Source organism: Anopheles gambiae, chromosome 2 (genome assembly GCF_943734735.2).
Source record: "Anopheles gambiae chromosome 2, idAnoGambNW_F1_1, whole genome shotgun sequence".
NCBI lineage: Eukaryota > Metazoa > Arthropoda > Insecta > Diptera > Culicidae > Anopheles > Anopheles gambiae.
The window spans coordinates 42787647-42813069 of record NC_064601.1 but is presented as its reverse complement, the minus strand read 5'-3'; the positions used below and the strand labels follow the sequence as shown (position 1 = coordinate 42813069).

Below are 25423 nucleotides of genomic sequence, written 5' to 3'. Positions count from 1 at the left end.
TCGTATTTTTCCCTTTACGGCAAAATGTGTTCCAATTGGGCGTTAGAACCATGCGGAGAAGGGAAAAACTCCTAGTTGGGCTCGATGGAACAAAAAGCACACACAAACACACATACACATATACCAAAAAGGGCGGTACAGAGATCCTTGCCTATGCTACCATTTACCAGAAAAAGAAACAATTTTCTTTAGGACTGTCACATTCGGACACATTCATCTTTTGGATCGCCGAGGGAAGGTTTTTGTTTTCGTCTTACGTAGGACGAACGGTCTCTCCGTGAGTACAATGCTCCATGGCCACCGTCAACGAGACTTTCGGGGTTTTTGCTGCCTTTTCACTCACGTCCGTTAGGCAAATGATGCGCTGACCAGGGCGCGTCTGGGTGATGGAAGATCGCTAGCCAAGCGCCACAATAATGGACATAATGTTCACGCAGTCCTTTCGGCGGCATGGGCAAAGAAAAAAAAAACAGAGGCCAAAACCCCGATAGGCATAAAATGAAAAGCCAGCTTTTACGCGTGAATACTGATGAGAAAATTAGCTGCGGGAAGGGAGATGACGATGGCCGTACCCAAATGTCCACGGGCTCCCGGGAGCGGCTGTTCTTTGACGTGGAGATATTTTAACCATTCTCACCCCAACCCCAAGGACAGTGCAAAAAAAAAAAATGCGTTGAAAAACCTAAACGTTATGGCTCCACGGTGCCAACATGACCATTCTCGGTATGGGTGGACAGGGTGGAGTTTCTAACCGTCGACGGTTGGAAGTAATAAATTAGTCGGAAATGATAATTGAAATTCGACCATCGACAAATTTCGAGGAATGTCCCCTTGACAAGCGGAGAAATAGAAAGAATGAGGCGAACAGATAGGGGAGCAATACAGCGAAAAGTAAATTGAGTGTAGATTAAACAAGGCAAAAACCATCCCGTGTTTAGCCATTTCTGTCTACTTTGTTCTGTTTTTTTTCTTCTTCTGTGTTAATGTTAAGAAATTTGTCTCGTTTTCGGTGGGTTGGTGTGGGTCTTCTCACATTTCGGCTTCAAATGATGCTTCATGTCGTTTGTTTTCACCCCAATTCTATTGCAATCTGCCAAAATGACACATTGTCAGCGGATGTTGCGGAAATGCCTGTGTGCGTAGAACGTTGATAGCTCGTTTATCACTTTTCCACCCCGGTGGTAACATCCGCGTGGAAGTCAAAAGCCTCTAACCACGTTTCCTCGTCCATCAAGCTGAACGTGTGATGACTAGCCCCTGACGGTTGCAATGACAAAACCGATAAAATTACGTTCGAGCACGTTCGGCCAACAGTTGGAGTAATGTTTCTTGATTAAAACTTAATTGCAATATCCTTTCTCGTGTCTTGCCGTATTTGTACAGATGGTGTAAGGATTGTCTGCGGTTAGTGTCGACCGGTAGCGAAGGTACTGGTAGTGAAGAAAGGTAGAGAATAAAAATGAATATCAATGTGCCATCGTCGTGGTCAGAGGCAAACCCGCAGCTGCTGTTCGTGGGAGGCATAATTTGCTTAAGTGGTCAAACAGACTTTGATTCGCTGCTTTTTTGCGTCCTTCATCCTTAAACAACGTGATACCTATCTGGACGGCGATGCGATTACGGAGAAGGAAGAAATTCGTTGCAGTGAATAAATTTAGCCAGGTAATTGAAACTGATGACACTCGTTTTCGTTTCGTTTTCGTGAAGCAAAAGCGGAGTGGCTATTGAATAAAAGTTGTGCAATTAGTAACGTGAGGCAGGTGCAGTTAATGTAGCATGGGCATGTTGATAATGCAAGGTTTTGGTTGCGAAAGGATTAAAAGCATCAACTCATTTCAAGGCTTCAAGCCTTGATTATCAGCTTGTGGTCATCTTGAAGACATGCAATACAGCGGTATAGTGGTGCGTTCAAATTATACCTTAAACAAATGAATATATCTCACCTGAAGAACCGGACAAAGTTTTAGTTCAACAACCATCTAGTGAGTATAATTAATGTAGATCTAGCAAACGCGTGTAATTGACAACATGTAAAGACAGATCACAGTAATAGCATGAAGCAATAGTCAGTTGTAATAAAACGAACAGCTAGTATGAATCTCTTTAATAATTATCCGAGTATTACCGGCATAAGACACAGGGAGGAAATGCACCGAGAACAAACATCTGTCAGCAAAGATCCGACGAAACTGAATTAATTTAATTTCGCCCGCAGCCAGGACTGACTATCATCTGGTTACTATCTGAACATGGTCGGCATGACCGCGAAGTTCGTTACGCAAAAAAAGTTTAAAATAGAAAACGATTTAAAATACAAAAACGAAAAAGCAAAAATGAGACCATTGTTATGCTCTTAGAATAGATTGCAATGTAAATTAAGGAAGAAAACTCAACAAAATATAATCTCCTTGTACATGTACGACATTGTTTACCGAGCACATTTTTGAAACATATTAGCTATCTATTTCGAGAGCCACACCTCGGATTGCCCAATTAATTAAGCTCATTTTTATGCCGCTCTCAAAAATTATAAATATATAAATTCATCCACAAAAAGTAAACCACCACCGGAACGTTCCTCACTGTCGGAAATCTAATCTGATCGTAAAGTGGAAGTCATCAAGTTAGCTAACGTGATATATTGCCTCCATTTGCTGACCTGCCTCACACGCGTGGCTAGCTGAACCGGGTGTGGACGAAAACTAAATATTGATTAATGACCCTCGGCTACGACCTTCACCCTGGATTGGGTTTCTGGAGAAAAAATTACTAGCACCAGCAATCTCGCACCAATAATAGCTCGTGTGGCAAAGTGTGGTAGAAAAAAACTGGTCTATTTCAATGGTTCATTAAGCTTAAAAGTGAACCATGACAACAGGAGGGAGGGACAAGCGTGCATCATATCACGAATAGTTGTTTTGCTGAGAATCTGTCAACATGATTAATTGATCCAACAAAAAAAGCATCGAATTGCTTTGAGGGACGCATTGCGAAGGTTAATTAACCAAAGTGTGAGGTGACATTTTGGGATGCAATTTTCACACCTGTACATCAAACCCATACTTTTTACATTTGTGATGAGATCATTTTAAGTATTCTTACTTTTCCATTCTAAATAACTACTGGTAAAGGGAGAATTCTATTCCAAAAAATGTCAACATGTTAAACACGATGATATACATGCCTTGTTCTACACTTTTCCAGGGCCACGGTTAAACACCAACGCGCTTGGCTGACGGCAACAGATAGATTTATGCTAAGCTGACAAATTACATCGTCACGGTTGTGGTAAAATTACTAAGACGCTCTATTTCTATGCAAGACACACACACACACATGTTCACGATGATATTCTCGACCTACCATTCTGTCCGGATAGGCAGTATTGATTCCGAGAAGGGAAAACTAAACCAACACCTCGTAAAGCGTCCAACGAGAACTCCGAAAGTCGCTCCCCCTGTCCCCCACTCTCCAAGATTCGGTTCCAAATAGTTTCCCTAGGCCCTGCCCGGACAAGCGGCTTGGAATCGGATACATCCGGTCCGGATATCGACGTGGACGAACGACCGCAGGGCCCGGGACGGAAAATGCTGGCGTAAAATTAATTCTCTGTCTTGCTGATTTATGATCGTAAGCTATGGCTTCCGTGGGCTAGGGGCATTCGTTTGGTCTCTCAGGCAGGCTGCTATTACGATGCCCACCGGCGCAGCACGACACTCTCGTGCGTTGGAGTGACTGGTGGACACTTTCGTTTGAATTCAGCACTTCAGCCCACACCAGCCCAAGCTTTCTGCTCTTCCTGCCAGGTTTGAAACCGTTTGAGGTTAGCGCTAGTGCTGCTGGCTTCACTTAATGGAGACATTTTTAGCATAGCTTTAGTGCGTCCACCGTCCCAACCGTTATGGAATGGTTTTCTTCTACGGGAGGCATAAAATGATTACTAGGAGTATTTTTTTTCTCGCACACACTTCTGGAACTATCTGAGGAACAATTTAATTAAAAGCTTTTGCACGTTTTCCATGATAATGGCAGAAAAGAAACGGCCAAGCCAATTTCAGCGAACTGGAATGCAAAGCGTTGCTACTCACGTGTGACATGTAATCTTTGCGTGCATGACTGGTGTGCAGCTTACCTGGAAAGATAAATGGAGGACATTTCTAGAGTTAGTTCTTTGCTTCTAAACTGTTAAAAATCCATAACTGAATTCAAATTTCAAAAATATGTGAAATCATGTACTACAGTACTAAACTATGTAACATATCACGATTGAAACTGATAAACGTACAACATTTTTAATAGTGATATTTTTTATCATTAAAGTATTGCTAAAATCGTCCATCGTATTGAATTTTATTTATTTATTTATTTATTTATTTATTTATTTATTTATTTTTATAATTTATTAACATAAATTTATTTATGAAAATTAAGACGACTAATACTGTGTGAATAAAACGCTTTTTCATTTCGAAAAGATTTCGATTTTAGTGTGACGTATCATCATTTGTATGTCACGATGTAAAAATACATATGAGATACATATTTATATGTTCATAGCACAGGTAACAACATAAATGATGAATCGAAAAGCTGCGCTGGCGTTGGCGCAAACTGTTTGCTCCAAATTAGATTTTCTGTTGATGGCACGATACGAGTGGCACGTGTGGCAAATCACACGCCAACTCATGACTTCATTGACCGATGCTTTAATTTTCCAAAAAAATCTGTCCATAAGCTTTCGTCGAAAACATCAGAGTAAACTAGTAGAAAGTATAAGCTGCGTAAGCCAAACACAGGTATGGCGTTAGCAGCAGATTTACCTACCTATCGCTATGAAGAGTAAGATGAGCGGAGGATTGAACATGGTTTAGAGAGCCGAAAACTTTGGAAAAGTGTGAAAGAAGGCTAATGGGAAATGATGTTGCCGCGTAGCGAGAGTTATTTCCCTCCTGAATAGCAACAACAACAACATCAGCAAAAATGTAATAATAAAAAAAAACAGAAACAGTTTCGACGGCTGTCCATTACGGGATACGCTCGCCATGTAGCTCATTTTGTTCGCCAGTTTATCGCAGTTTTTTCACTCCACGTGGTGGTGGGTTTCAAAAATTGAATGAAATAAATTTGCTAAATCTAATTAAAACTTTCTTTTTCCATCTTGCGTCTCTATCACACTCGGTTTCTAATTTGTCGATGTTGGATTTTCATTGCTTTCTGCTTTGCCTAACTGCAGGTGTGCTGTTAGACCCCTGTCAAAGCGATCAACACATCACAGGTAACACAATTCCATCGCGAAGTACTGAGCCACGCTGACTTACCCAATGTCATCAATGATTTTCTTCCAACAAGTCATAAAAAGTGCACCGAATGTGGTCACGTGCACTACCCTGTCGTACAGCATTGACCAACTTTTTTTTATACAATACTTTATTGTTCCTGGGCCAGCGGATAGTTCTTACACAAACTCAATTATAGTGAGTGGCCGAGTCTCGGCAGGAATCTTGCCAGTTTCATTAGGCGATCGATTTTCCACCCCACGGAGAAAAAGTATCAGGAAATAGCGACGCAGCAAACGAGTGTGCGGGGTGTCCGGTGATCATCTCAAATAGCGAAAAGTTGCAACGGTCGTGGCGCTAATTAAAATTCCTTTGCAAGCACACTTTCGTGAAAGTGAGCCCCAATCATAGAGCATTGCCCACACCGCGCCAAGTCCTTTGGGTCCAAAGACGATCCCGGGTTCACAGCGGGTGGCATAAATTCCGTACAGATTGGCTGTTGCATTATTAATGAAGTTTACCTAACAGGTCGACCCCTCAGCAAACTGCTCCCACAGAGATAGAGCGCGAGGGATCGTAGTTCGGGGCAACAATTTCTGACACAAAATATATCCCTTGGCACATACCACGAACACGGGTCTAGCTGTTAAAACGCGAGAGTGTGGGAGTGTTTGGATAGTTTCAACGTCGTTGTTTGCAGCCTATGCTAAATCGATAGAAAACTTGCTTACCGTGCTAGTAAAACATCATCGGTGTCCGTAGGGAAGCGGGCAGTAGAAACGCCCTTGAAACCATCGACAGGGTATTTCAACATCAAAGCTCAATTGAACGCTATAATGAACGAATTCAAATTTATGGCCATTTTCGTCTCAATAGGAGAGACCAAAAGGGTAAAATCTGTAGGCAGCGCGCATTCTAGGAACCCATTAAGAGCTTTACAGTAATCAAACACGAGCAATTATTTCGTAGGATAAGTAATAATGATAGCGAGAGTATTACGGGTACAATAAACAGCACACGGTAGAAACGTCTGGTTTGATAGAAGCATTTAGTGCCCAATTTTTTGTATGTTTAGCGGTCTGATCGTATCATATATCTTTACAATCTTTGCAGTTTATAAGTATTGCATTGAAACAGCCCATAAGAAGTATTGCTAATAAAATATACAAAGGAATTGTTATATCGTTTTATAGGTTGATTTTACATTTACTTTGACAACCATTATCAAGCTCGTACTTGTGTCATCCAGGACCTTGGAACGCTACTGGTCACTATCAGTCACTTATTGACGAGGCCAATCGTATGTTACGATTCATCATCAGGAATGCTAAAGACTTAAGTGACCCATTATTGGGAATGCTTAAGAGCAATCTTCACATCCTCGGTTCGCTATACAGTGAAATCTCTTTAAGGTGAATCTTCAAGGGACCGTCAACTTAGAGAGATATTCATGTTGAGGAAAACTAATTAAGATGTTGCTATGAAGTCTCCCAGAAACCGCGGGAAAAACATGGCATGCTTTGACCAACATTTTTGTGAACTGTCGTTCAAAAATTTATCTTAGAGAATATCGGCTGCCAAATCGTATATGCATCTTACAGCATGTTCACCTTTGGAAGTTCTTCATCTTTAAGAGACATAAAATGTATGGAATAAGACGGGACCGTCAAAATATTCATCTTAAAGAAAAAAATTATTTTGAAGAGACTACATCTTAGAGAGATTTCACTGTATTCTTGAGTTCAACTTAGTAAGTTGAGTCCCTTGCACTGAATGGAATTGAATTGATCCGGCGTAGGTTTATTAGGCTAGCAGTTAAAAACTCTACCTTGGCTTAACATATATACAATGCCCAATTATCAGGACCGTCATTTAAAAATAGGATGTTGTTAGGGTGGGTTAATAGGGCCAATTAGTTCATGTTGTTGTTCAATTAGTTATAAGTCCGTTGATCTTAACAGGAATAAATAATACATAAAGAAATAAATAAATAAATAATAAATAATCGACCGACATTAAATCATCATGGTTCGTATGGCATGGTTGATCTCTTTGCATCACATTTATGTCTTCTATTTCTAAAATGTTCCATGTTCTTGTTTGCTGCTACGTTCTTGCAAATAGAATATTTAACGAGGAATACATTGGTTGAAGCTTTATCCTTTAACATCCTCTAACACATGTATAAAAGCCCCAAAAAAGGGCTCAATGTACACGACCATGCATAATCTACCAAATGTGTCTACTTCTTTTGCACTTCTTTTTGCGCGATACGGTGAGAAACGCTGCTCTTGCTTTTGCTCCTGTTCCGATCGACGGTGTTGACGCTTCTTCTTGTGTTGGCCTTTTTTGTACCCAAGCCCGTGTTTCAAGAAGCCCTCCGACACGAAACAATTCACACTTGCCCGCAAGGAACAGCCATGCCAGCCTTGCCGGTAGGCAATCGCCTTAAGCACGACCGCCCGACCGGAACTAACGCGTGCTAACGGAACCGTGAAGTACCGGTAGCATATCTCGAATTTGTATGATAATTGAGCGTATTATAATGTTAATCGGTTGTGAAGCATCAGCCTGTAGTATCTATCCGATGGCAAGTACCGTTCAGGCCTACGCTGAACACGTAGCCAGCCAGTCCACTCACCCGGAATCGTGGAACGATTGCTTGAAACGCCGTTGAAAAAGAGCTGCGACCGTAGTGATCAGAGCAAAATTCGTACTACTACAGCTCAAGCGGGGGGCGCCAACATTTACTATCTCAGTTGGACTGACTTGGGGCTGCGGGACTGCTCGAATGGGGCAAATATCCCCCTGACATGGACAGCGTTGGCGGTAGACATTGCAGCGAGACTATCGACCGTGAAAATTCTAACTACCTGCCGGACGGTACCGGTGACCCGGTAATGGAAATATCCGGCGCTACTTCAACGCTAATTGACTGTTGAAGAGCTGAGGGCTTGGTTCGCTTTGTTGTGGGTAAGGAAGAAACAGCTTCAGATGCCGGGTTGCGCTTGAAGGCGAATGCGAGACTTCATGCAGAACGGACAGCTTGTGATAGCTTCCCAACACTGACTTCTGCATATAAAGAGTTTACCCTGCGGGAAGGAATTGCAGTTCATAAATGTGTTGTACTGTTGTTGAAGCGTGCCCGAGGATATATTGAAAGATGAGATATTATTGTTAGGTAAAAGAAACAGTTAAATTTTAGCATAGTAAATAATGAACAAAGCTATTTACAAATGTTCTAGTTAGTAGGAGATAGTTGTGACAGCTTTAAAGTAACTACGTTTGAATGCGTTATTTTGTTCACTTTAACATTATGCAAACAGTGCAGGAAACAATATGTTATGTAAAGGTCAGACCGTCTAGATAATTTTGAATGTTTCCTTATCCATAAGCAAACGTACTCGACCCATCCAACTGAAGGGCTCGTTTACATAATGCTGAAGCAGTCCTTCATAAACGGTACCATTTAAATACTGCACCGTTGACCGTTTACTTTCCACACTTTACTCCCGTACTCCATTCCGCCACGCCCTGCTCTGCTTGCATATGGAGATGGCTGAACGCAAGTAGTGCCAGTGGAAATAACTGAATTATTTATGGGCCAAGCACTGCGCCCAAGGTGACCAAGGTCCAAATAACTTAATAATGACACTTATGCACCGTACGGCCGTGTTTGTACGTACGGCAGGTCCGTGTGTTACCAGCAAAGGAAGCAGGCAAATGACATTTGCCAGTGAATCTGGGGAGCTAATGCGGGCCCACCTACCTTCCATGTGACAGCCACAGCCGTGGGATCGGGTATTAGTTGCACCTTCAGTTGACCGATTAAATGAGAATCTTGGCGATCAGACAGGAACCCTCAGCGGAGAGGACTCGCAACGAAGGGGCGTATGTGTAGTGCAAGAGTTAAGTGACAGATTTTCAATTATTCGCACGGGACCAAAGTGACGTCTAATTGTGTGATTTACAGTTTATTAGCGCCTGGATAGTCCGGCAGGGATCAGCGCTTCAACTCTCTTGGCTGGGAGTATAAGTAATTGGAGTTTAAATTCTCAACGCATTAAAGTGATTTAATGAGCGTAATCACTTCGCCAGCGTGTGTGTGTGCAGTGTGAACCTGTTTAAGTCATCGCTTAATCTTTAGGTTTTTGTATTTTAGTAGGTATTGTGGGTCATATGAATCGTACGAAGTTGCAAGAAATTATACTAGAATAGCGATAGTTGAGCTTTGAAAATGGTTTACAGCTAAATTATCTAATAAATGATTGAAATTATACCAAAATTTACGACAAATTAACAAATTATAGAACAATACAACTCGTCTGGGACAACTACACAGAGCACTGGAAAAAGAATCACAGCAACATTTCTTATTTTCTCTCTATCTCTCTCTTTCTCTCTCCATGCACGTTGCCGACAAATAAGAAGCCACAGAATCGCCACAGTGACAAATGTGCCGTACGTGATAATACCGTTCGCACAAAGGATCGAGAGCCTGCGCCTACTTCCCGCTGCCGTGTCTAGGACCCATTAATCAAGCGCCTAAAAAGCCGCCCAAGGAAACTTGCTACCTCCGAAGAAGCAAGCCTCGGCTGCTTTTTGCGACTAGACGGCAGCGCTAGCGCCAAGAAAGCAGTCGGATTGCGGGTCAGATAATGCCCAAATGTAATTTTGAGTTCGCTTTGTGTAACTTTAATCATGGCGCATTTATCTTTACCGGGCGGCCCTGTTTGGATTGTTAAATCGTTTATTAGCCAAATGGGTCAACAAAGAGCAACATCGTGGTGGAAGCAGTCCCACCGCACTGATAAACCGAGCCGACGCTAGGGACGTTGGCGTTGTGATGAATGGTTGACCTTTATCATGTACGTTGCATAATCGACGCGGTCATAACATGTACAAATAGTACATTATTTTAATGAACTTGGCGCGCTATAGCTTCATGGCAGCTAGCGTTGGTGTGATTCTTTGAAAAGCTCTCTTTTTGTAGTGATTAACCTGCTTACGCTAGGTTTACTAGTTGATGCAGAATGTTAAACTTATAGATATTATAGTTAAACTTTGTACTAAATTTAACACAACAACTTGTCTAAACATTTGTTAATGCATTATTTGATAGAAAACATAGCAGTATAACTAACGTGAGAAAGTTCTAACTGTAATTAGAGTTTTGGAGTCTGTTCCGTGGATTGATTTCTTTGCTTTGAGTCAACCAATTGACTCATATTTTGCCAAGTCCAATTGAAGTTACGGTAGGTCTAGATCGACAATAGTTGTTATGCCAAATAAGATGATTGGGGGATTTGACTTGTCAGCAAGAACTACATAATATTATCGAAACGCTGGACATTAAACGAGAGAACTGGAATAATAATTTCAAACTCATTATATATATTATAGCTCACGTAAAATTTCAATAAATGCAAAAGTGATATTTTGGTTAAAGTTTGCTCACATCCAGGGAGCACACATTCAAGGGAAAAAGGTTGATTTGAAACAAAAACAGCTGGCTGCCATTTAAAAAGACTTGACCTGTCACAATTACATCATCCCAATTGTCGTGGCGATTTTTTCCGAAGCTTGTTTCCTTGTCTCCATAGAGAAACACTCTCAAACCTGACAGTCGACACCTATCAGTGCGCGTACTCGAGAATGAGCGAAATGAGGAAATAGTTCCACAACCACTTCGAATGCAGACGGCAGAAAATGGGCATACAAAGGTCCTAGGTGTAAACAGCTTAGCTTTCTCGTTCTGCATCTGACGCAGCCGGAGAGAACAGAACGCGAAGGTGCTTAGCGTGCAAGAGAAAAGGTAGTGCAGTACGCGATGAACCTAAAGATGGCAGCAAACGTTCTGCTTCCATCCAAGCTCCTCTGCTCCTCGAGTGTAGAAATACAAACACATCTGTTTTGTCTCCTTCCTTCCCGTCCCATTCCCGGCACTCTTTGCTTCCTGTGCGCTGTGTGGTGTGAAATTGTGTTTCGCGAAAGAATCTTTCCAGCTGACAGTTTTCGCTGCCATCGTTTCTTTCACGGTGTGGCACCATTGCCAGAAATGCTACTACGAAGCAAGCAGCAGCAGCAGCAGCAGCTGGGTGATAAATTATTGCACCGAAACGTTGTTCCGGGCTGAAGCTATTTCGCACGGTCTGAGATAGAGGGAGTGGGTGAGTTTTTCACGTGCGCAGGCAAAGCAGTGCACTTTAACGAGCAAATGAATTCCAAGCGTGCTGTTGATGATGGATGCATCTTGTAGCGGGAAGCAAGGAAAGAATGCAATTTTGTAATGATATTACCTTTCGGAATGGAATTCACCGATTGCGGTACACATTTATGAGGTACCGAATAACGCGCTGAATGTACTTGGTGTATTGGTAGGCAAACAGGAAGTGTTGCTTAAAGGATTAGTGCATTAAAACGAGTGAGAAGCGAGGTAATTGGATAAGGTAATAGTTGATGTCGTGAGTAAACTTAGAGCATGCCATTTAATCCCCCTTCCAGGGTCAGTTTTTCGTAGCGCAAAGGGCAACGTTAAGCCGATGTCAGTAGCTATGGACATGCAGCAGATAATAGCTGTCTGATAATGCAATGTCAGGTGTAACAGTACACGCAACTTTACATTTTAAATATTCGAGGTCATTGAACATAAACTGCGCACACAAAATGGCGTGTTTCTTGAACGACAACTAAACAGCTAGCACTCTAGAGGTTGTCAGTTCTAAATTGTTCGATTGTGCACGATTGTACAATTTGACTGATACAAACGGAAATCAAGGAAAACATCTATAACGTTACGAGAATAATTTGTACATCAGTTACAAACCTTCTGCTTTTTTATGATTTTGATCTAAGTTTCTGCTCCTTGGAATTTGAATTTTTTAAAATTTATTTTTGGAATTTTTAAATGGTTTTATATTGTTATAAGGCATACAATAAAAACAACTCATAATTTTATAACACAAAATTACATATGGAACATATTTGGTTTACATGGAAATATTTACTTAATGCAATGGTTTCGCATAAGCACGACACCTGTCTGCATAAACATAAACACGACACCTAAATATGTACCTAATCGTTTCACCTAAAGTTATCTTGTACCCATCTTTTTGGTTTATTATTATACTACTTGGTCACTTGACTTCGAAGTAAATTTCACTTTTAACCACATTATTAACCACATTTAATGCACAGTTTATCCACTTCATTCACGTTAAATAAAGAGTTTTTCGATCATGTAACGCCAGCCAAAAGTTTTGCAGCGCGTTGTGATTAAAATTACGTAACTAAATAGCAACTTTCGCAAACAAACAACAAGCAAGAGAATTTAGAGTTTTCTGTCGCGAAAGGAAGTCCTAGTTTTCCAGCTATCCCCGGGAAGAACTGTCGAGAATTTACCCAGGTAGTTAGGCAAACTTTCCCAGAGGAATGGGTACAATCTTTTCCACCCATCGAAAAGAGCACTGTAACAACATCGCAAATCGTGAGGAACTACGGCGATGCTGCTGTGCTTTGCGTGTGTAGAAGGTATACGTTCCTCCATGCTATGGCTTGTGTAATATTTCTTTCTCATACAGTCTTCTTTTACCATCTCCTTGGACACTTTGGCAACGAGATCTTCATTTCGTTGTAAATGTGACTGTACACGGTGAACATGTTCATGGTTTACGTCACAAAAAGTGTGGTTTTTCTACTTTCGCGAATGGCTCATTCGGTCCCAAAGTGGTAGCACATTGCATAGGCTTATGGAATATCTTTCTTGGTAGTCTGACAATTTATGTGCACACACTTTCTGTCTGCTGTCTCTTGTTGCTGAATTACGTGAAAGAGCAAAAAATGAAAGGTGACAGATTTAGGTTGCTTTAATGTGGCATTCATTCCCTAGGAATCTGCATCGTGTATCTTTATAACGAGGTAGAATTTCCTTGCATATGCCTTATTTATACTTACACATAATAGTAATACTACACATTGACTGCTATTTCATTTAGAATATGAGCTTAAAATGTTGAAAATTAACTGCCAGTATTGGTAATGATTTAGTAAACATTCTCCACGACGAGCAAGCCAATGTAACAACGCAATATAATGCATACGACTGGTGTACTGTGCCGTAGTGTAGAGATAAATTTTTTAATGTTCTTTTAGTTTTATTCTTATAACTTAAATTAGTTGAGGGGATAGAATTCGGCGATCGTTTTATAATCAATATTGGAACTTGGAGTCGTAGAGCACGACCAAATCAAAGCTTGCGTCAACCAACTTATTGATCATGGTACGACGAAATCCACTTCATAGAAATGTTCAACTGCTAGCGATGTAACGAAGACGAGACGTAAATGCATAGCAGAATACAAGCGCATTCACTTCTGCTCGGTGATAATTCATGAGCAGTGGAGTTATTGTGCTCGTCTCTTTTTAAAAACCTCCAACAGGACAGTACTACAGCAGCGGTCGTTTGTGTTGACGTATAACTCTGACATTACTTACCGGCCATTAAGTATGCACACTTAAAAAAACACACCACATATGCACACAGGAGATTCGAGAATGGTATCACTCGAGCACAGGCACCTACACAGTCTGTGCTTGAGCGTTTTAGCTGTGCGAAGGACACAGTAAGTGAGCTCATTTCAAAGCAATGTCATAGAGCTTTGCATGCTTCTAGCATGTACCGGTGCCACGATGCGACTGAAGTACCTTAAGCAACTGTGTTTTCAGACAACGCCTTCGGCGAGCTCATCAAAGTGAAAATGTTACTCGTTCACGGTTGTGTTTTACGTGGAAAAATGTTTAACATCGAACAAAATGCAAATATGATGCTACGAATGAAACAAAGGGCAATTATGTTGGGAAGGAATAACGTGGTAGTAAATGGAAAATGTTCGATAATTGTGTGCTCAAAAAATGAATTCAAATGTTATTTTCTTGTGATGGATATAGTTAGTCAGAAGAATGGATGAATAATTAATTACCTAAAAACTATGCTTTTTTAACAAAAAACATATATAATTACCGAGAACAGTAGATAACAAATTATTGACACAAAATTTAAAAAAAGATATAGTAACTGTTTAGATAAAATTATCTTAACAGCATAGTCTGTGGAACGCTTTCTGATCGCAATCATCAGCTTCATCAGCGGTACAACACATCTGTAATAGAAAATCACTTTGAAGATGTTGAATATCACATTCCCATCCATTTTAACAAACAGGCAATCCGGTATTGCTCACTTCACTCTCTTCTTCGTTGACTCTTCCTTGGCGAGGCGATTTCTTTGATGTATCTTAATGAATTAAAATCAGACTTTGCCTTTCCGAACTACACAGACACCCGTGCGCGAGCATCCTCATCTTACACGGATTGGGCGGATGAAAACAAAATCGAACGAATAAATTAGGGAAAATTACTTACCACCCAATGAGCTGCCAATGAGCCGCTCCCTCCAATCGAACAACCGAATCGTGTTAGCCCGGCCACAGTGAGCAACGTCCGACTCCGAACATCGTTGCACGGTCAAATGAGTTGGGCAGACGTTCGTTAAAGCAAATAAATAATCACCGATCCGCACAATTTACGATCATGTTGCTGTGGTGTGGATGGGGTGTGCGGTGGCGCTCGGGAATTGGGTGGTTGAAACTTTAAGTACCATCCGTGCCTGGGGATAATCTGTGGGGTGGATGAAGGTGCAAATGTGGCTAGCGTAAAGAAATATGATCACATCTTCCAACACCAGCGTCCAATTTGTTGGCCACCCGGGGAAGTGTTTTCCCCTTCTTTCGGGAAACCCACCGCCATCTATTTCTTCGCACACCTAATTCAGAGAGTCAGTTTTATTAGACCGAGTGGCGAAAGGTGAATCAATTTTTGCTGATATATTTACAGACACACACACATACACACAAATATCGGAACCCTGTCGGGGTTTTTTTTTATACCACACTAATTAAAGCTTGATTTACGCACTGAGATTGTTTAGGTTTGTTTTGCGGATTCTATTTTTCAACAGGTCGATCGTGGTGTGTATGTTTTTCTAGGCGATTTTACTAATGATCCAATGTTGTTTCCATTTCAGGTATATTCCAGAGCGGACGGTTGATTGGTTTACGATACGTTTTATGAAGGTAGGGGAAGCGTAATTCGTTTGTGGCGTGGAATTTGTACATGAAACGAACAATATTAACGAACCTACTGGGTTTTTGCAGCATAAAATTACCAAGTTATGACAGTGATAAAAGCAAAATAATAATAAAAAAAACAATATTCATTGTTTATACATTTCAAACAAAATCGTGGTAAAATGTGGTAAAATGGGGAATTTTAGATTATTGTATAAATAACTATCCGTTTTTCTTTTCAAAAACTACACTGGAAGTTTCATGCATGTTTGTTTTCATACATACAATCATTCATACGAATTAAGTGGAAAAAATGTAAGGCAAAACAAAAACTTCTGCACAGGGATATTTTATTAAATAAAAAATTTCAAAATACTTTGTCAAATAACACGTTTCATTAAATCAAAAACATGTTTCTTGACTCATTTGGTTTGACTGAAATACTTCCTAGAATGTACGATGTTCTCTTTTACAAATTAACAAGAACGACAACATCGTATGAGTATTACTCATCCTTTGCAACTGGGTAGTTTGGAAGCTTTCTGAAAGTTTGCTGTAGATAGACAACACGTTGACACAAGCAGATTGTGGCGGTATAGAAAAGTAAAATAAATGCTTTCGTTACGCTGCGAAAAGATTGTTGATCTTTCGTTTCATTGCAAGCAAATAGATTTTAGGCAAAGTTTCTTACAACCGAGAACTTTGCTGTTCTATTTCTCAACCCTCGATGGAATTTTGCAGAAAGAGGGTGTGGTAGCATAAAGCTTACAAAATCTGATAAAATAGAAACCTTTCCCGATGTGCCATGACATTCAATCATCATGCCATCGTCGCAAATGGGAAACGAAAGTAAAAAAAAACATGCTAAACGACACAACGAGCCTGTGTGAGAGTGGTTCCAAGACTTGTGGAGATGAATCGTTTAGCATATTTACATTTCAAAGCTATTACAGTGAGAGTGTATGGTGACATGGCTGCTGACAGTTGATTGAGAACATCAAAGCGTGTCCGCAACATCATTTCTAATTATTTACCCTTACTTATCAAAGATCAAACAATTTACATGTTGAGTATGTATATAAAAATACATCTTTTTTTTCTCCGTGTTCATGCTTGCTGGCTGATGTTAATATCATTATATCCAGAAAGTTGAGATTGGCACGTAAAACAAAAGACAAAATCGATCAAAGTGATATCCTCTGAATATATGTACTTTATTTTGCGCTGTAGAATTTTGCTCACAGTTATCATAATATTTGTGAAGAAGATGAAACAAACACATTAGCTTCATTTCTACATCAATTCATTGCCTGTGTAAACAAACATATCGAAGCGTACCATCACTATTTCACTGTACTGTGGCGTTGATGTTTTCCTTACGTCTCCCATCCAGAACAACTATTTTGCTTTTGGTTTGTATAAATTTTACCCACACGATCACATACCCTTCTATGAAGCACAACTGTTCTTCAAATGTCTAAATACATAGCCAAAGCGTTACAACTTTACCTTCACAACAGTACCCTCACCTGGTCGGCAATCATTAACCAGTAAGCCGAAAATCCTTCGTTCAGCTTCACTCACAGCTGGGCAAACGTGATTTTTCCCATTACTCTGCTCGATATTTGATTCCAATCTTCCGCACAATTCTCCGACTGCGTTCCCCTGCCTCGCAACTGAAGGCCAATGGACGAATTGGTTTGTTTACAAACGAAAAGGCAATCGTTTTGGGGAGCTGGGAAAGGTATTTGTAGCGGAGGGGAAAAAGTATAAGGATTCAAGCGAAAGGAAATACAAATCGTTGCTCTGTTTGTGCAGAGTGGAATGGTTGGAGTGAACTATAGCTTCGCCTTCAACTTCCCCTTTTGTTTGTACATTGTCCAACACGGTTCGGTGAATATTTTGTTCTTCAGCACATTTTCTTCCCCTGCAACCAGTCGAACATCTAGTTATCGATGTTACGAACAGAGCACTTGTATCATGGTCGCAGCGTGTCACTAGCTTTAAGCAACACCAAAAACCCAGACCAAAACAAAGGCCACTTAGATGTTTTCGTGCTGGTAGATAAGAAAAGTGCTTAAGAATGCTCGATGGTTCACTTCCTGCTACCTTGTACTAGGAGCTTTAGCCTTGGTTTGTTGTATGTTTGTGTGCGGCCCAAAGCAAAAAAAAACTGGAAACGTACGAAAAGTAAAGGGAAGTGTTTTCGTTCTTGCTTGTAGAGAAAAACAAGACGAAAAAGCAGTGGTTCTATCAAAACCACAAAAAGTTCTCAGCCTCTTCTTAGAGATGAAGGGGCTTAGTTTTTCGGCATATAGCATCGTAAATTTCAAAGAAACTTTTTCTCATCTTGAGGAAAAAGAACTTCCCTGTCCTTGTCTGTTCTTTTCCGCTATGATTGAACGCACAGGTTTACTTTTCTCTCGCAGAAACTATCATTTTTGTTTATTATTTTTATAACACCTTTTACCCGTTATCAAGGAACGGAAGTTTATTGGGACAATTTATGTTTATAGCACACTAAGATTATTCCTTAACATCGTTTTATGAAAAGTGATACAAGTGTTTAATCATTTAAAAATAATTGTGTCAATAAATTTGTAAAACAAAAAAGCTCAACTATTTGGAAACTTAACTTTTAATAATTGGATTAATTGTAGAATACAATAGTACTTTAAACCCAATTTCATATTATTCTACGATAAAATGAGTCTACATGCATTTGATAAAAACAAAAAAAGTTTTTCCAAAACAGGTAGTTTTTGTGTTATATATGATAACCTTGCACCGACGTTCCATCCACTATGCAGTATGGTAAATTTTCTCAATTCACACACCATATACGACTGAAAAAGTCCTGCTGCTGCCCCTGCATTACCGTAATCTTTCAACAAAAGCTCTTTTCTAGCAAACTTGATCCTTCTAGCGATTGTCGGAGATTGCTTCACACTAGTTAAAAATGTGCCTGTACTATGTGAGCTAAAGAAATATCTTCAGTGTTTGTGCAAAACGAGCAATATTTGGGTAGAAGAATTTGTTTTTTTTTTTTACATTTCACGGAACATGTTGATGCAGCGTCAATTGCTTAAGTTGGCTAAACGGCAGCTTTGTAGAAGTGTAAAAACTTGGCTAGTCTGCTTGAGTTTATTGCTTCTTTTAGGAAAAACAACATAAAAGACAGAGCAACACAATATGAAATGAAACATGAGTTTAAATAAATTAAATTAAAGAGCAATGTAACAAGAATCCTCGCCGAATGTTTACAGCACACGTGATCTAGGTGCATTTGGTTTCATTTTCTTTTTTCATCGCACTTAACGCTACTTGTGATATGATTTTCATAACACTCTGCAAAAACTTTTGCGTGGATGACACACCCAACAACTTGACAAAAATTTGCAACTCACCCGATGTGACCTGAACCGGTGCAAAAACGTAACGCTCATTGGTGATGTATGTACGGTACAACTTTCGAGCCGATGTCGAAAGCTTGTCTAAAAGTCCTAAGCGTAACTAAGCACCCCTGAAAACGAATGGACGTGCCGTGAGCGTTCGAGGTTGGTACACACGGCCAACGAATGCAAAAAACGAGCGAAACTTTTGCCCTGCAGCAATTTTTAGCCATGCGAATGTGAACGTACAGAGTGAAAATTGTGCGCCGTTGCGCATTCAATGTACGCCTCCAGAGAACGGTTGTAAAGTTGTATTGGAAGAATCGAGCAAAAAAAAGTGGATCAAACGTACGTATTGTTACGATTACAGTGGCGAGGAAATCACACGTTTCCAGTCCAAAACTGTACCTTGCCGAGACACGAATGAATACCCCGACTAACGTGTTGGGTAGATTCATTTTGCAACCAACTTTACAAGGGTGCTATTGAACAACTTGCAGGGAAGAAAAAGTGTAACGACACTGGCGTGTACACTGCCAATCAAATATGCCGTTCCAACATGTTGGCAGTCAATCAGAAATGAGATCACATAACAACGTGCAGGAATACTATTTCCTCAATCCGAAAACTTTTCCTGAAAGTTGCTGTTTCTTATGAGGGTGAGCGAACACCAAGAATTAAGGCGAAAGTTCGTCCCTATTCCATGTAGCAAAACGTTAAAACTGAAACAGAATAATACAAAATACTAGCAGCTGTATGAAATTCTGGGGTGCATTTCATACGTGCGATACTTAAATGTCAAATTTTAAGCCAGTTTCTGTTGCTGATTTGTTTCAAATCTTTTCTCGAACTTTATAAGTTACACTCGTAAAAATAAAATATAACATTTTGCAAATTGTTTTTCACAATGTGTACTGATGGCTTATTGGCTAATAGACGGTGTTTTTCGAAACTGTTTTAAATGTATGTTCTGCTATATTATATCTTACTAATACATTCAAGTATAGAAATAGCAAATAGGAACACAAGATTACTTTAAAACATGCCCAGTTGAGCCAGAAGTCCTATAATTATAGTATGTGTCATAAAAATATAATAGCGATATACTACAACTAAATTAATGAACAACCTTAAGAAGCTTAAAACTTAAGGCACTGTAAATGACTGAATAAGCAATCATTGATTTTCTTAAATAATCATCTCAGCAAGCAAATCTCAGCTAAACGGAGAAACGAACCGTAAGGTAAGAGAACCGAAGCGATTTCAATTAAAAATTATAATGTACTGTGAATAGAATTTAAGCGCAAATCGTTTCTGTCTCAACGGTTTTTTGTTCTTAATTCACATCCAATTTATGCTAAACAGAACCTTTCGGTAGGCCCTGCAAAAACCAACAAAACCTGTAGCAGTCGAGGTTTGCACTGTAAACGACATAATCATGTTTGTTAAGTTTATACTAAATGTCAAAAAAGGTGGAAACCAAAACCGTTTTCTACCGTTTCCTTGGAAAAACAGAAAAAAAGGTTCGCGCATAAATTAATTAACATTAGAACCTTTTTCTATTGCACCTGAGCTCGTTAAAATGGTACAATTCGATGAATATTATTTTCCCACGCCTCCCAAAGTTTCTGCGAGCGGGGGTTTCTTGTTGGCAAAATGGTAAATGAGAGAGTAGTAGGTAAGAAGTAATTTCCCTTTAAATGGCACTAAAATTGAAACCAAATAAACATACAAAATGATTACAAAAAACCCCGTAAAACAACAGACACAGCCTAGTCTTTTCATTAAAAGAAAATTTATAATAGCTTATGGAAGATCATTCGCCTCTATTTTTAACCACACAAAATATACGTTACGTAGACTAATAAGATATCTGCAAACAGTGATTGAGATGGTTGGATGTTCAATAGCAAATATTGTATCGACCGAGCAGCACTGACGACATCGTACAACGAACCAGGCGCCTCCATGTAGCTTCATAAATAGCGTAGAATAACGCCGGACCAATATCGTTCAACAGTAGAGCGGGGTTTATCCTATGCTTACTGATGATGTTGTACATTTTCCGGAAATGAAGTGACGAAAGTAGCGAAAACTACAGCAAAAAAGTCATTGTTGAGTTCAGCTTACTATCGTTTGCGTATCTTCTCTGACATGTTTCTTTTTTCTTTTCGGTTCAGTGCAGAACATTTTTTCGAGAGCTTGGCAAAGATGTAATATCAATAAGGGTGAAACTTTGTAGGGTTTTTTCTCTGTTACGTCAGTGTGTCTTTTTTTGTTTGTATCGAGTGCTCGTAGCGAAAAGAGGATTGAGATTTTATGAAGAATATCAAGTAGTTTCATCAGAATTTCATCATCACCAAATTGTGCAATGTAACAACTTCACTATAGCTTGTAGTACTTCATTTTGCTTTTTAGTGTATTATTCTTTTACGCGAGGTTTTAGTATTGAGAATAAAGCTATATTTTATCAAAATTTTAACAATGTTAGGGAAACAAACGTTCAGTTTAGCAACATTAAATGGTTTAAAAAATAAGTTATCAGCTTGTTAAAACAGCTTAGTTAAAACAAGGAATGTTGTCAAAAACGGTCATCGGCGAAGTACTAGTTTCTAGTTTTAATTATTATTACTATTATAATTATTTTTATTATTTCTTGAGATATGTATTCGCGGAATAAAGAGCAAAAGGTAAACACAGTCAACACTAACCATCAGCTTATAATCATCATATCAAGTTTCATGGTTAAAAATATATATTTCAGCTAAATGGTACTCCACCCACCGTTGTGTAAACTTTGTGCCCAGTGTAGTTAGTTTCATTTCCAGTGGGGATTGATGTAGGATGCCCGAGAGTTTATTAACGACGTGCAAAAAAGGTGCAAAAAGGTCTGAAAGCTAAAACCTGTGAAACCCACCTTACCTCTTGCTATACATAGCAAGCCATCGTAGTAGATCCCACGAAGGGGCTATGGCAATGCGGGCTCCCAAAACGCACGCACTTCATTCCACTTTCGTTTACAGCCACAGCAGCAACCTACCCATGACCAAGCGATCTAATTATAATCGAAAGCCATTCATTTTCTTTAGCTGGATATTATAATGACGACAGGCAACGGCTGGTCAGGTTAATCAGAACATGAACTTTGTGCAACCATTCTCCCCACCTTGGCTTAGTGTGAGTAAATATGAATGGAAAACCGATACACAGCCAATGAGTGCGATGGGGGTAAGAATGTGGGTGTTAGCTTAATTATACGTGCGTACATGTGGTCACCTTTCGCAACCACTAGACACCAAGCGTAGCGGAGCATATTTTATGATTAACCATAACGGGCGTAAACTTCCTACTTATCCATCCAGGCCTACCTGGGTGTATTATTGTGCGGCTGGTAGCGTATGCGTGTGAACCGGAACACGCTGCTATGCCTAACACCACACTATAATCTAAGCTCTAGCAATAATAATCACTTGCAGACGGGTGGCAAGGTTACGTGAAACTATAATCCGATCCGCGTTGATAAGATCGCTGCCAAGGAGAGTGTTGGTCGGTTTAGTGGTGTCGTGGTAGAGAGTCGCCATGGGTGGGTCGTGTGCTTTCCAGGTGTATATGAATTAAACAGACGCCTTTGTTTATTAAGGCTTCCTCGGTACAGCCACGATAGAAGCGCATCCATGCCGGCCCACAGTGTCGCTGTAATTGTATCCTTCCGATGCGCTGTTGCCCTGTTTGGGACAGTGTGAATCACACCCTTTCGAAAGGGTCGTTGGATGATGAGGAAATAACTGCGTATTTGGTGTGGTGCAATGATATGCACAACATATATTCATTCCCTCCGGGAATGCAAATTAATGAGTGAATGTGTTAAACGATCACACCTGAACAAAGAGATAATGCTCGAATAAAAATGGCTTGAGGATTCACAAAAACAGTTCATACATTTAATAGACCATAGCCGACATTTTACCATCAATGGTAACATATTTAGGCCGGTCTCGTAGTACAGTCGTCAACTCGTACGACGTTACAACACGCCCGTCATAGGTTCAAGCCCCGAATAGACCGTGCCCCATACGTAGGACTGACTATCCTGCTACGGTAACAAAAAATCACTGAAAGCCAAGCTCACTTAATTAGTGGGTACGGGCAGGCCTTGACCGACAACGGTTGTTGAGCCAAAGAAGAAGAAGAAGAAGGTAACAAATAAATGTGATTTGAAGAATAATAAATAACATATAATTTCATTACATATTATTAAATATTCCAGAAAAACCAAACAATGATATATAGTTATGGATAAAGCGATATCAATTTTTATTGATGGAATGATCCGAACACACCTCTGATTTGCAACTGACCTGCCGCCAGTGTATTAGCATCAGCCGCGCACGCATCTAATGATGTTCACATCCACTATCACAATCCTAACGTGTCGCTCGACGAGGATGGTAACTGTGACTGTGAGGATGGCGTACATGTATGCGTGCAATCCTACAGAACGTTTTCAGCAGATTAATTTCAATTGACCATGGGCTCCGATATTTTCAAAATTGACATAGTTTTGTATCAACTAACGGGATTTAGTGCGCAAAAATAATGGCAATAAATGGATTAACCAATGACCATAAATGGTTTGTCGGGAAGTGCAAGGTGTTATACATTTCCTTAGTAAATGTTAGTCCCTTCCTGGCAATTCCCATAGAAATCTCCATTTATTATAGCGACCTAAATGAGAGCCATAGGTCAACCTGTAGTCTATCTTGTCAGCTTGGTACTTGGAAGCTTGGAATCGTTTGCAACACCCTATCAAAAGTAACACGTAGTTATGCTGATATCTGATTTCAGATGATTTTGAACGGTTTGCTGAAGTTGGATGTTTTAAGCTACAACCTAAAGAGTGGCTCGACCTGATACTTTCCCAAAACAATATGCCAAAAAAGTGTCAGAACTGGCATGAACTTGCTTTTTGATGCCTGTTGGTAGAGCGATTTTGTTATTTTTTTCGTAGTCTTTTTCTTACTTTTTGCCTTTTGGGCACCAAGTGTCTTGAATGATTCCTTAAAAATTAAACAAGAGTAATGTGTAAAAACCACATACAGTATAGTTAACTTAATTTCGGACGATTACGATTTTGCATTAATTTGAAGCTAAGACACCGGATGATTCTTTAAAAAAAAGTTCAACAAATATTCTTTTCTATCCACCACCGCTTTGACCACCGCTTTGACCACCGCTTTGACCACCGCTTTGCTCACCACTAAACTTAATATCAGACGCTCAGTGATTCTCTTCAGAACGAATGAGGTAGGAAAGAGAGCACGAGAACGACATGCGCTACGTCGCTTATCGCAATGAAACAAAAGAGTGATAACAATCGCCCGAAAAATTGTCACTCTCATCGCTCTCTTGCCATGCGCTACGTGCTCACTCGAAAAACTGTGTCGTCAGGCCAGCGGTCAAAGTGTTAAAGAATGAAATTGATGCACCATATTTACTGAACAGGTATACGCTCCAGAGCGCGTACAAAGAAATAGAAACACACTTTCGCTCCCAACCACAATTTGTTATTGGTCAGTTATTGTTCTATTAGATATAAAGCGTTGAACAGAAATAAATTTAGAAGAAATTAAGTAAAGAACGCCTTTACTTTACTAATTTTTTACTGATTTTGTAACCATCTTACTAAACAAAAACAATGGAATTGAATGCTCGTTTTTAGCAAAATACACAGTTTTATAAAAAAAAAATCTTTAACTCGAACAGTTTTTTAAATTCTGCAGAAAGAGATATTGTAAAACTTTTATGACAATCATTTTTTGTTAAAATGAGCCATAAACTATAAAAACCTAATTTAAGTAAATCTAATCAATTATTTAGTCAACTGTTAGATGTCCCATTTCCCGTATATGTAGAATCGATTTAGTTGATTCCCATCCGGACCAACTTCCTAGTGACAAAGACTTCTCAAAAAACTGCAGGAAGCTAATAGTTTATTGGGTAGATTCAACAATCGATTTAAAGCAAAATTCGGTTACAATTTTAATTCCAGTTAAATTCCCAAACACACCACATACACCCGGTGTATTCCCTTACCTCAATGCATTTATGAACATGCAATAACTAAAACTATAAACAAACTTATTTATGCACTCAAATCCAATCATGCAATTTGGGACTCAATAGCAATAAATTCCATCTTAATTCTCGTATTCCGGCATTCAACACATATCAAACCGGTTGACATAATAAAGCCGAATAATATGCTGTAAAACGTTTTAAAATTTATCATCACATCTGTCGTTGTGTGCAAATCGCATCGTACAGATAGTATCACTTCATTCCCATCTATGCTTGGCACAGGCGCGATCGAACAGGTCGTCTTAAAGATCAAAACACCGAGCTCGCTACAGTAGAATTCGATTTGCGGGCTCAGCACGTCTGTGCTTTAAACCCAGGCAGTACCCGTGAGAACATGTGAGCGTAAAGGAAAAATCCGCATCCGTTTGGTAGCTGTACTGCTGCTACACCGTAACTGCTTAGAAATGCCAACCCGCATAAACGGACCGGGCCCTTAATCCACTTTACAGCCCTCTCGGGAGCGGTAACTTTTCTGCCGTTCCCAGCATGA

General features: G+C 39.8%; 2 protein-coding genes across 8 annotated transcripts in view; one reads left to right on the top strand and one right to left on the bottom strand.

The window, feature by feature from the left end:
• The window catches only part of LOC1271543 (uncharacterized), a 178745-nt gene that overhangs the window by 70921 nt on the left and 82401 nt on the right, over positions 1–25423 (bottom strand). The window lies entirely within an intron of this gene.
• LOC11176136 (uncharacterized) overlaps positions 1–25423 on the top strand; it is a 129685-nt gene that overhangs the window by 31075 nt on the left and 73187 nt on the right. The window lies entirely within an intron of this gene.